This window comes from Spodoptera frugiperda, chromosome 29 (assembly GCF_023101765.2).
Source record: "Spodoptera frugiperda isolate SF20-4 chromosome 29, AGI-APGP_CSIRO_Sfru_2.0, whole genome shotgun sequence".
Lineage (NCBI taxonomy): Eukaryota > Metazoa > Arthropoda > Insecta > Lepidoptera > Noctuidae > Spodoptera > Spodoptera frugiperda.
The window spans coordinates 3,965,152-3,978,697 of NC_064240.1; the positions used below are offsets into that span (position 1 = coordinate 3,965,152).

At 42.2% G+C, this 13,546-nt stretch overlaps 1 protein-coding gene across 8 annotated transcripts in view; it reads left to right on the top strand.

Moving 5' to 3' along the window:
• LOC118268129 (uncharacterized) overlaps positions 1-13,546 on the top strand; it is a 104,574-nt gene that overhangs the window by 42,680 nt on the left and 48,348 nt on the right. The gene's annotated exons all lie outside the window — the stretch shown is intronic.

The following is a 13,546-nucleotide window of genomic DNA, read 5'->3' on the forward strand; positions in this document are numbered from 1 at the left end:
TATGTTAATTAATTTATTGACAACTAATCAAATACATAATTATATTGTTTTACATAATAATTAATAATGATGTTGTTATACAGAGGTCATAATATTTACACTTAATAATTAAACATAATATCTATTTATAGTAATTTTTAAGAACTTTTGTAGGTCCCAATACATTGGCCCTGTACCACCAATACAGTGCGTTGGTTTATCCACCTACTAACCTACAAAGTAACCTATTATAAGTACGAGGTTGAAAAATCGTTATTTGTAAAGTAAAAAATATTCTATTATGCACCTAGTTGTTGAATTAAAAGATATCATAAGCATAGTTAAGAAAATCCCGTACTGTAGACCATTTTAACAAAATATATGAGTAAGAACTTATGAACACAAGTAAAATAACCTTTTAGTACAAACTATGAACCTCCATAAGTACATTCAAATATGACATCTATTATAATTATAATAGAACTCGTTATCTTAGCTACAGTATTTCCAAGAGACGGCAAGTCTGAGGTACCAGGGCAGCATAACTAGTGAAGCACTATAATGTGCACACATTATCTTTGCAAGCCACAATCTCGAAGGAGCGGGCCGTCCGCTAAACACCATCAATTTATTACAGCTAAGAATGTAGAGAGCCGTTATCTGGTACAGATTGATGAAGTACTAGGATTGTATGAAGGGCTTGAAGCATCAGTGTTATTAGAACGGTCTTGGCTTGGTAGTACCTTGTACTGGCTTGTACTACAGACAAAGAAAAGCAAATACATGTTTGTAACTATGTTGGTCATTAGAATGCGTTAATCTTATAAATAGGCATATGTACTAGTCTACTAGATACTCGTATTTGGTACACCAGTATTTCAGAACATTAATATTTTTTTAGAAAAAAAAATATATGTAATGGATGTACAAAGTTTATTATTTTATAATTACAAAGTTAGTGACAATCACATTATCATAGGTAACACATAGACAGCAGTAATACAGTTCAACACAATAATCAAATACAAGGTAGGGCGCCGCGCGACGCAGTCGCGCGCGCATGTGCTTTCACTACGGGCGTGTAGGGCCGACTGGCGACGTGAGGAGCGGTGGGAACGCGGCGGCTTGCGTTAGCGCGCGAAGCGCGTAACCGACGCGTCGGATGATATTCTCGTTATAACATAGCACGTAAACGACGCGGCGGATGATATTCTCGCTACACACTCCCCCTCTAGTTCGGACATAGCGCCCTCGCGTTCGGACTAGCATCGAATTTACGGGGTCGACCACGCTTGCGCTTCTCACGAACCGGAGACACGATGTCGCCGACGAATGGCGTTAAGTGTGACACATGGTACCGTCCAATGTGTTCAGCTCGCGTAAGTCCCTCGATAACATAAGTGGTGGGACTTACCACTTCCCGAATACGATACGGGCCGTCTCTCCTAGGGATGAACTTCGCGGTTTGTCCACGGCCTGCGTCGTTCATGCTCTGCGTCTTTAGGAGGACAAGGTCACCTACCTTATAATCCGGAGGCGTACGTCTACCTTCATCAGCATACTTCTTCCTGATGGACTGAGCCTGCTCATGGACATCCCTGGCATCTAGAAGCGCTGTCGACAACCTACGAAGGTAAGGCGTAATACTCGGTACAAAATTATCGTTATCTACGATGGCTTTCATATCAGCCACGACGTCAGATGGTGCGCGCAGCTCCCTTCCGAAGGTAAGAAAAGCCGGTGAAAACCCCGTACTCGCTGTCACGGCTGAATTCATCGCAAACCTTATAGCTGCGAGATGGCGATCCCAAGAGGCGTGGTCCTTCCCCACCAGAATTGCCAACTGGGGTTTGAGGTCCCGGTTCTTGCGTTCAACGGGGTTGCTTTCCGGGTGGTACAACGGCGTCAAAGACTGTTTGATACCCATCACATGACATGCCTGTTGCATCACCTCAGCTACGAACTGAACTCCGTTGTCGCTGACCATCCTACGCGGGACTCCAAACCTCAAGAAGACTTCGCCGATTAAAGTCTCGGCGCACTCTACGCTGGTGGCAGTCTCCAACGCAAACAACTCAACCCAGTGAGTACTCACGTCCTCTATGATGAAAATCCAACGGTTACCTTTAGCCGTCTTCGGCAAAGGGCCAAACAAATCCACTGAAACGACCTCGAACCGGCGAGTCGCAGCAGGCGTCTGCAGTAGTCCTGCAGGCTTTCTGTTGTCTGCTTTATAACGCTGACAAGCAGCACAACGTTTAATATAGTCAGCAACGAAGGTTCTCATACCTATCCAAAAGTAGCGAGCTCTGATGCGCTGCAGGGTTCTCTCAACACCGAAATGACCTGCGGTAGGAGCGTCATGGAAGTCAGCAAGGATGCTTTCTCTTTCATGACTCGGTACCACGAGACAGGCGGAGTCAGCGTCGTCAGCCTCGGGTGCACACCGATACAACACTCCATCAGACATCAGATAACCTCGTTCTGACCAGCCCCTCCCCCTAGACGGATCGGAGTCCTCCAGATCCTCTACGATCGTCTTCAGCTCGGGGTCCTTGAGTTGGTTGTCACGAACGTCAGTAGGTGCCCTGTGCGGTATATCTACAGTCACTAAGCATACCTCGCATCCACCTGGGTCCTTTTCACAGCAGGCGGGGCGGCTTAGCGCGTCTGCGATCACGTTCACCTTACCGGGGGTGTACTGTATCTGTAAGTTATAAGCCTGAAGGGTCAATGCCCACCTTGCCAAACGGCCACTGGGGGACTTCAAACTCATCAACCAACGCAAGGGTTGATGATCGGACTTAACGATGACCTCTGACCCTTCGATGTAGCCCCTGAACTTAGTCACCGCCCAGACCACAGCTAGTGCCTCCCTTTCCGTGGTGGTATAGTTGCGCTCAGCTGGTAACAGCAACCGACTGGCGTACTCCACAGGCCTCTCGTCAGGGCCCTCCCCTGCATCAGAACTGCTCCGAGACAGTAACTACTACTGTCGGTATTAAGAGAGAAGGGCTTACTTTCGTCGGCTTGACGGAGTATGGGCGCGGTGACCAGGAGCCTCTTGATATGCTCGAACGCAGCCTGCTGCTCCTCATGCCACCTCCACGAGCTATTCTTCTTGAGAAGGTCAGTTAAAGGCTTCGCGACAGCGGCGTAATTCGGCACAAATCGCCGGAACCAGCTTGACGTAGCTAAGAAACCTTTAAGCTGCCTCTCGTTCTTCGGGGCAGGCATGTCAGCTATGGCTGAGGTCTTCTCCGGGTCTACCTGCAAACCACCGGGTACAATAATGTGCCCCAGGAACCGCACCGAATCACAGGCAAAACAACTTTTCTTGCGGTTAACACGCAGATTAAATTTATCCAGCCTATCGAAGACTGCCTCCAGATCCTCGAGGTGTTGTTCGAAGGTGGGTGACAGAACAATCAGGTCATCTAGGTAGCCTAGGATACTTACCGATCTACCACCACCCCGGGGGTCTGAGGACGTCACAGCGCCGTCACTGGTCTCGAGTGTCCGCGCTGGTACAACCAGGTTCGACCGGAACCGGTCGATCAGTCTCTGGAACGTGGCACCGGAGTTGCGCAATCCCATGGGCATTCTCTTAAACCTGTAGGTGCCAGAGGGCGTAACAAACGCGGTCTTGTCGCGGTCCTCTTCTGCGACACTTACCTGGAAATAGCCAGAATGAAGGTCGAGCGTTGACATGTAGGCGGTGGTCTTCGCGGCATGAAGCACGTCTTCTATGCGCGGCAGTGGGTACCGGTCAGGCTCCGTCACAGCATTGAGCTTGCGGTAATCCACACATAACCGGACGCCACCGTCTTTCTTCTTCACCAACACTACGTTCGCGGCCCATGGCGACTCACACTCCTCTATAACGTCTGCTCGCAGCAGCTTCTCGAGCTCACCGTCCAGCAGCTGCTTCTTACCTGCCGACATCCGGTAGGGTGGTGAGGCGGTAGGCTCCTGCCTCTCGCCTACTCGAATGTGGTGAGTAGCGTAAGATGTAGCTGGTCCCTCGGTGGCGAAGCGCGCAGCCTTAGAAATTATAAGCTGGTTGAGCTGCGTCCTCTGAGCAGGTGACAGCTTAGATCCTTCGTTTTCTCTCAGTGCCAGGCCGGTGGTGTTAACCTGCATCAGCTCTGCGTCACTGGTGGACATAAGACTGTAAGAGCGCACAAAGGGTACCTTCACCTTTGTCGAATCTGAAAAATACCAACAACCACGTTGAAGGTCAAGCAAAATACCAGATTTCGTAATAAAATCTTGTCCGAGAAGCGTCCTATTCTCCGCCCCTGGTATAACAATAAATGTTGTAGGTACAATACGTCCCCGTACTACAACATTCGTATCGCACAACAACACGTCACGTGTATGTTGGGTCCCGTCGGCCAACCCTATCGTGCGGCGGGCCGATGTAAAACTAGTCCCGTTCTTTAACAAAATAGCATACAAACCGGGGCTAGCTAAGCTTTCGGTAGCGCCGGTATCAAGCACAGCGACACCTAATAACGAAGCCACTTCAATATTTATCGTCGGCTGCGACGTGGAGGAATCGTGTGTATAAGCACTTTGGAAACTTACCTTCCCGTCGGCGGCCGCGGCTGGTGCATCTTCCTTGCACTTGCCTTTACAAGTGGGACATTTCGACCGAATAACGCCTTCACGACCGCAACCATAACAAGCTAACTCATTACCTTTCGACTTACACTCGCCCATCGTGTGTCCGAAACGTTTGCAGCGTGCACAGCGTGGTCTAACACGTTTAGAAGTCGCGCTACTACTATCTATGTTCGAACTAGAGTCGGACGTAGCCGTTTGAGGGTTAACATTTTTCAACGTAGCCGTTTGCGGGTTAATATTTTTACCGGTCGACGTTGAAGGGTTATCTTTATCATGTAAATTCGTGTTCGCGGTATTATTGTTAGACGATGTACTAGGTTGGTTCGCTTCGCCCAGCGTCTCCTCTACGTACCTAGCTCTCTCAAGTAGACAGTCGACACTACTTACGCTGTCACGCGGAACACGTTTACGGATTCTACGGTGTAACAGGCCATACACTATATCGAGTTGCATTTGTTCTGATAAAGGATATGGTAACCGCGAAATGTTAGCACGCACACGCGAAATATATACGTCGGCACTTTCACTTTGTTGTTCTGTCGCGAATATGCCGCGTAAGACCCTGTGGGCTGGGCGCGCCGCGCCGTACATGAAGCGCAGCCGGCGTAACGCGTCGTCCCAGCTCTCAACCGTAGGTCGCACTCCTCGCCACCACACGGCGGCGTCTCCGGTCAGCAGCATCGGCAGTCCTCGTAACGCGTGGTCGTCTGAGACGCCTGCGCACTCCTTGTATACGAGCACGCTCTCGATGAATGCTTCCACGACGTCGGCGTTGCAGGCGGCTCCATCGAACCGAGCCGTGCACCGGGTAAAATTGCTCTGCGCAGTGTGCACCGCGTGCACTCCTGCAGCAGGAGGTTGAGTCGACCCCCTCATCACGCTGGCCAGGATCCTAGATAGCTGGTCTTCCGACATTGTGATCATATTCGTATCGCGTCGGTCCGTTGTGGTAGGTGACGCCGCCGCCATGTTGTCGTCCGCGGCGGTTCCCGCCACTCGCGTATCCGTGAACTCTTCGTCACTATCACTACTGCGGTTCTCGATGGCTGTCTGTCCGCGTGTTTTCGGCATCTTCTCGAGACACGACGGTTACAGCCTCGGTACAGTAGGTACACAACAGACTTCAACAGAGCGTGGAATACGTTCGCACTCGCGTAGGTACTTTCGAGCACGAGCCACGAGTTGGGCGCAATTTTGTAATGGATGTACAAAGTTTATTATTTTATAATTACAAAGTTAGTGACAATCACATTATCATAGGTAACACATAGACAGCAGTAATACAGTTCAACACAATAATCAAATACAAGGTAGGGCGCCGCGCGACGCAGTCGCGCGCGCATGTGCTTTCACTACGGGCGTGTAGGGCCGACTGGCGACGTGAGGAGCGGTGGGAACGCGGCGGCTTGCGTTAGCGCGCGAAGCGCGTAACCGACGCGTCGGATGATATTCTCGTTATAACATAGCACGTAAACGACGCGGCGGATGATATTCTCGCTACATATATATATATATATTTTTTAATGCACCGACTTGTATTTGATTTGTATTGACCTTTATTGTCATGTAGTATGTTCAATTATTTATGTAATATTCCATGCAAATCATTACGAATACATATTTATTCTAATGTTACTTGCATTTAAAATTACAATTAGCATTACTTGTAATAACATTATTTTTCTATCCAAGGCAGGAAGAGCCATTGGATGATTTTCAACCCTCTAAAAAAAGGTGCCGTACCAAAGCATTTCTACTATAGAGCCATACCTAATACCTATGTAATAACTTTAACTAATAAAGTACTAAAAGGGGTGGGAAATAAACGAAGATTAAAGTCAAGTTATATAATTTACTTGCAAAGTTCAAAAGGTCTTGGTCGTGTGGAAAATTGCCAAGTGCATGGATAAACTTGGCCGTCTTGAAGTCGCATTGCATGAGTCCGTTTATATTATTTTGACACGCGTAGGCCAGGGTGGCACGGTCTAAATAGGTTTATTACTCATGTTTTATTACTTTACATTTCTCTAATTCCACGTGTAAAAGGGAGCTAAGAAAACGTAATTTTTTGCTACTGCGGGAAAATTCTATAATCATTTTATAATAAATAAGGATAGACGATATGACGAGGATATGCAAGGTAAAAATCGATTTAGTCCGTCAGTCCATTTTTTCATTACCTATAATGAAAAAATTAGACACGTATTTTTTTATTTTGTCGTATAAGATTACTACTATTACTTAGATAAAAACGGATCAAAGTTTAGGAGTGGGAACAAATACTTCATTTCTACGTAGGTATAAAACGTACCCAGAGGAGACGTCACGCGATATTTAAAGTTATCATACCTGCGAAAAAATTTCTTGCAGTAAGAAAAAAATACGTGTCTAATATTTTAAAATAATATATCAAGTATTTAATATTTTAAAATATATACAAGACGGACATTTAAATAAAAATTAGTCATCTACTATTGAAATGAAAATTGTTGAATACGCAATATATGAAAGAACAACCATTTTCTCAGTTACTGCGCCAAGAGTACTGTAAACAAATAGGTACTAAAAATATACGGTATTGTGGACATACATATATATGCAAACTTTATTGAATTGTCTGTTCAGCCGTCTCGTGTAACCGTAGGGATGTACGTCTATCGATCGCGTCGACTATCAATAGCTCTCTCGCTGACATTGTGAGGCAATCGAGTGAACACTTCACATCACTAGCACTTTCCTTTTTCCGAAGTCAGCTGTTTTTTACGGTTAGGTATAGAAGGGTGTGCGTTTAATGGTCGGTTTGGAATTTATGGGGACATCCATTATTTTGGGTAGCCTTTACAGACTACAGAATTTGCATCGTAGGTAGTAGAAGCTTGGTCAGACGTGCGACTGCTAATTAAAAATATTTGGACTGGACGGTTGGTGCGGTGGCTAGGTAATCTGCTGCCACACAGCGTGTAGCGGAGTGCCGCATGAAGCAAATCTTTGTGTGATCCACAAATTGATTCGGGTGTCATTTGTATGTGAACTTTTATGTTTGTAAACGCACCCGCGACATAGGAGAAAATCTTAGTGTGGGAGGGGGGGGCAACGTTTTAACAAAAAGAAAAATACAGTTACTGTCGCGAGACAAAGTGTCATGTCCATTATGCAAAGAGTATATAATATAAGAATTTTAAAACACCATTTAAACTACGCAGTTTAGAATCGTAATCGGATTGTTTAATTAAATAAAAAGATTATTTATTTATCCCAACAAAATAACTTACCTACAATAAATTACAATCTATCCGTACAGGACCTAGCAGTACATTTAAGAAAATAAAATATGATAACGTATCTGCGGTCAATCGTCCATAACGGTATAGGGATGCGTGTGCGCAGGTTGCGGCCAAGTTTTGCGGTCAGCGCTGGATTGCAGACGTCCGTGTAACAAGCAACAACCCTATCATAAACTATTTAATTAAAATAGTTGCGGCGTCGTGGGATCCGTGCCATCGCCATCTTGTAAAGTGGTGAACCGACTGCGGTACCATGTTGTTTCATAATATTTGTGTATTGTTGATAATAATATTTATAATGATTTGTACTTATTGCTTCTTTATTAGAGTCTATTTTTCTAAAGTAGGCTGTTCTCCTGGAAGATGTTCCTTTAGTTACTACTTAACTGATTAATATATGAACTAACTATTACCTAGTTCATTTTATGTTCAGTTAAGAACTTCGTCTTACATGTGAACCTTTTGTAGTAGGTACCGGTTAACGTATCTATTAATTAACACAACCAATAATTTTTAAACTCTCGCCCACGTTAGAATTCTTTATCGATTTTGTTTATTCAGAAACGTCTACGGAAATTAACAAATCTTAATGAATAATGTATTCAAGAGTATCAACGTTCTAACTATGTAGGCGTACATAGTTCCACACTTTAATAATATTTACATGTGACTACAACCCTAAAGTTTTTAAACCCCCAAATGCCGGCAACGCACTTGTAACGCCTCTGCTGTTTCGGGTGTCCATGGGCGGTGGCGATCGCTTACCATTAGGTGATCCGTCTGCTCGTTTACCGGCGTATAAGTACCATAAAAATGTATCTACCATTACCATAACAAGTTACTACAATAGCCAATTCAAACTAAGCACATCTATTGTTAAAAAGTAGACGAAACTTTCGCTCCGTTTCTCCGTACCTACATTTTTTGCGAAAGGGCTCACAATTCACAAATTGAATTGAACTGAATCTCATAACCTACAAAATGTTGTAAAGTTATAAATAACCTCGTTATGTGAGCCTATAAAGTTGGAAAAGGTTAATGACTACAACATAAATAATTTTGAAAGATGGTTTCACTATATTTATTAATACTAGCTTCTGCCAACAGCTTCGCCCGCTTTTCCGTGGAATAAAAAGTAGCCTACGTGTTAAACCAGACCATAATTAACCCCTGACTCAAATTTCATACTGATCCCTTCAGTAGACTTGATTGAGTAACAAACATAATATTAGTTACATAAATTCAGAACAATACATTTGTCGAGGTAAAAAATTAAAAGGTTGTTAGAAAATCGGGTATTGGGAAGATCGGAAAGAGGGCCTCCGGTAACCTCATTCATACCATGAAACACAACGCATCGCAAGCGTTGTTCACGACAGTTTTCTGTTAGGCCGTGGCACCACTCCGGTCGAGCTGCCCATTTCTGTCGAAGCATGGCACTCCCACACTTAAAATCTAAATTTAGAATTTCAATATTATATCAAAAATAATGTAACCGTAATAAATGCTTTCACTTTAACCTTGGCAGTGGCTCGTAGGTTAGCACATGCATAAACACGCGACACAGCGGGCACGTGCAATACGAACTGTAACATGTAGCGTGACGTTGCAACTACTTAATTCTCTTTCTGCAGTGTTTTGAGCAGTAAATATTGTGTTGTTGGCATTATAAATCTTTTTAAACAAAGTTTTCAATAAGTTTTATACTTGCCTAGACTATGCATCGAAAGAATCGATGTTATAAATATTATGCATTGTGCATAGTAAGTATTATGTATGTTCCTATGTTATGCTGACACTGTACAACTGTTTATTGGGCGTTATTATATTTTTGATCGGGATAATTTAATAATGTGCTTAGCATTTTAATGCCTTAAAACAGCTCCTTTCAAAATCTCAAAAATTATACTTTAAAGCACCCTCACCAAGATTGTAAACTAAGTGCAACTGGTCTCTTCCATTTGACTATCCTACGTTAAATCCTCCTATCGTCATTAGTCGAATGCATGCATAAAACTGTTTCTAAGCAAGATGCAAGCATTTGTCATTTGTAAGCTGCCTATTGTCGCATATTAAAAGGACACATCGTGGACAACAAGCCTAAAAAACGAAAGTTGGGCTACACATAAAACTATAGTGAATCCAAGACATAAAACGTCTATTGCGTCTGCCATTACTGTGAGACACTGCGGCTATTGTATAAGAATTCAATGGTATGATACCCACAGACACAGAATCCTATTGCGTGCTCTTGTTCCCATCGATTCAGTTCATCTGCTGAAGGTGGGAAAGTTTTTAAAAGATTTCGAAATTGATCGATGATATCTCTACATTATATTTATATCAATGTATTATTGTATTCGGATAGTAATCTGTGAGTAATTATTTATTATATTTTCGGTTTATTCACGTAACTTTTTGATACGGAACTCGACTACTTTCAAGCCATGCTAGAGGTTCATATTCATGAGCAGCATTCCGCGACACACGACGCGGCGACGGTCGCGCGTATATGTTGTGTCTCCTGTCCTGTGGAAAATACATTTATTGACAAAGTCAGTTTACATTTTTATATGGCCCTGGACCCCACACTAGGATTCCCTGTGTCTTAAAGCCTATGTTCTCCATTATTTAGCATGTAAGAGCTACACGCACTTTTGTGACATTAGTAAAAAAGAATCTTCTATCCATAATTTTTTGAAACGGAAATTGGAGTTTTCTTTCACTGGTAGAATTAATGATGTCAATGTGTCTCACTGTCCATAGGTAGAAAATACGTTTATTGACAAAGTTCAAGTTTTCAATTTTTATGGCCCATAATGGACCCCCAAGTTCGATAATAGGAATTCCCTGTGTCTTAAAGCCTATGTTCTCCATTATTTAGCATGTAAGAGCTACACGCACTTCTGTATACTTCAGGGAATAATAAAAAAGAATCTTCTATGCATTATTTATGTTAAACGAGCAAGAAACGGAATGGAGTCGACACTGCGGTTAGAATTAATGATGCACATCAGTGTTTCTCACAGCAAAGTCCATAGCGATCGTAAATGTTAACCGACAACAAATTACGAGAGCAGACACACGTTTTTATCTAGTTTTTTTTTTCAATATTATTTCTTGATACTTCATCTTCTAGTTCATGGCGGACACACTGCTGTGTGTCTAGATAATGAACCCATAGTGGCTGTGGTTTTCATATCGCTATTTTACTGAAATTGTTTTTAAAACAGTTCAGTTTGTTTTATTATAATTCGTCGTGGTGTTTTAAGGGTATCTAACCAAGTTTGCAAAAGTATTGAAATTCTCACGAAAACATAAATTCTATGCATTAATTTCAACTGTATTTTAATGATGTAACTTTAACTGACTAAAGAATGTTGGCTCTTATTTGTAGAAGACGAATTTATAAGTATCTATTTATAGTGATTTTAACAGTATCTGTCGAATATAGTTATTTGCGATTTATTGATTGTATTTAAGTATTTAGCTTGTGGTAGAAAACCACTACCAACTGTCACAGGTGCTGGTTCATGCTTTCGATTAAGTCATGATCACCACAAAGTTTTTATCAATATTTTTTTTTTATAATATTTGTAGTATTCTGTTTGGTGCCAAATACTAAGTCCAAGAAACATTTTGGATTCTGCTTAACCACAAACATACTGCAGTATTTCAAAATCTTCATTGGTATCTTAGAACAAAAATCTTTTATCAATGGAATTGTTTGAAGATTTGACTCAGCGTGAGATACTACAGGAACTTATTAACATTGAATCATTCACAGCATTGCATGTCTTGGTCGTGGCCTATTGGTAACACATGAGAACCACTATAATGCTATCATTATAATCTCCATTGGTACACTATGTCGTGATGAAACTACTCGAGTTACGAAACCTGTTTCGATCGATACTCGAGAGAATAGAATCGATTTTGGTGAGAAACGACCGGTTGATGAATCAATATCGATGCAATTTTGGGTTGGGACCATATTATATTTTATGGTTGGAATTTTTAAAGCTCTTCACCGTTGTTGTTTTACATTAAAATAACGTTACTGCTTGGCATGTTATTAATAGATGTGACCTAACTGTCTGTTCTATGCCAATATTTAAGGATGCTTTTCCACGAGAGATGTGCTATGTAGCTATGCGAGAATATAATAGCTAAGCTGTGAAACTATACTAAGCTATGTAGCGGTGCGAGAAGGTAAGATGTGCTATGAAGATGCACAGTTCGAGTATGCGATATATCGAATTATCGATACTTCGCTAGTGGGAAAGCAATCCATATAACTCATCATTAACACGCATCTCTTCATAAAAAAAAACATAATTATCTTAGTTGTGTTTACTATTGAATATTATAGGTGGAAGCCAACCGCATTCACAGCAACGTAGCATAGCACACCTGTGGTGGTAAAGCACCATACTTAACCCGTTATTTTTTCTATTTATATTATATCTTAAACAAGCTCTACTATTTAAAGCTACAACTTTACGTCAATATAACGGAATACCAATATCGTGACTAAAACTTAGCTTTACGATAAAAAACTGCTAGAAAATTAGTGATTTATCTACACTTAATGGCAATTTAAAACAAAAAATAGCAAAGGAACCGCAACCGTATACCGTTTGATACGTTAATTATGACTGTTGGTTAAAATATTTAAAAAAACAGATAAAAGTAAATAAAAAGGCTAAAAATAATCGGAGGCCCAAGTAATCCCCTTCCCAATTTTCCTAATCCCGATTGCTAACCTCCAAAATGCTTCGGATGTCCATGGGCAGCCAAGATTGTTTACAATTAGATGATCCGTCTGCTCGCTTACTAGCTTACACAATAAAAAAAGAGGTGATTGCTTACCATCAGTTGATCCGTCAGCTCGCTTATCACCTGACACCATAAAAAAAGAATTATGTCATTATGACGATTCCACTACTAGGTACATAGTTGCAATTTCTATATATGTACTCAGGTAAACAAAACAGTACAAAAGTTAATATGTAGACAGGTCAAACTGTTTTTTGAAGTCGGTTAAACACTGGCTATTATAATACAAAGAAATATACCAGCATTTGCACTTAAAAACCAAAAAAAAACTTAACCTTTATAACTAACAAACACTAACTTTCGAACTTGAAACGGAAACAAGGACCAGAACATGTCTTGATGACGTCACTCAATAAACATTAGTAGGTATATAGGTATCCGCGTTGCGAAATCATTTTACTCTTGTCATTAATTAAACTGAGAAAAGGGAACTGGTAAGAAACCTTCCATTCTCATGCCACAGGTGTTCTAAGTGAGCTACGGCTTTTTTTAGGGGAGAAAATCATCCAATGACTTCTCCCGCCTTGGGTGAGGCAAGAGGGAGTGTCAGACTCTTTGACTAAAAACCACCCTGTTCCTACTCCTGCTTTTCGAGCCGGAGCCCCGGTAACCCGCTAGGCAGTCCGCAGCTCAGCCCTACTGGGAACCATTTGTGGTGGTCTGATGGCTCTTTAGCTACGGCTAAGAGACTACACATATAACAGACACCGATCAGCAGCGCTCTCTGATGAACCAGAACATTTTAAACTGCGATCTCCAACTAGTCTGACAAGCATGAAGATTATATTAAACTCTCTTATGTAGAGGAGACTCAT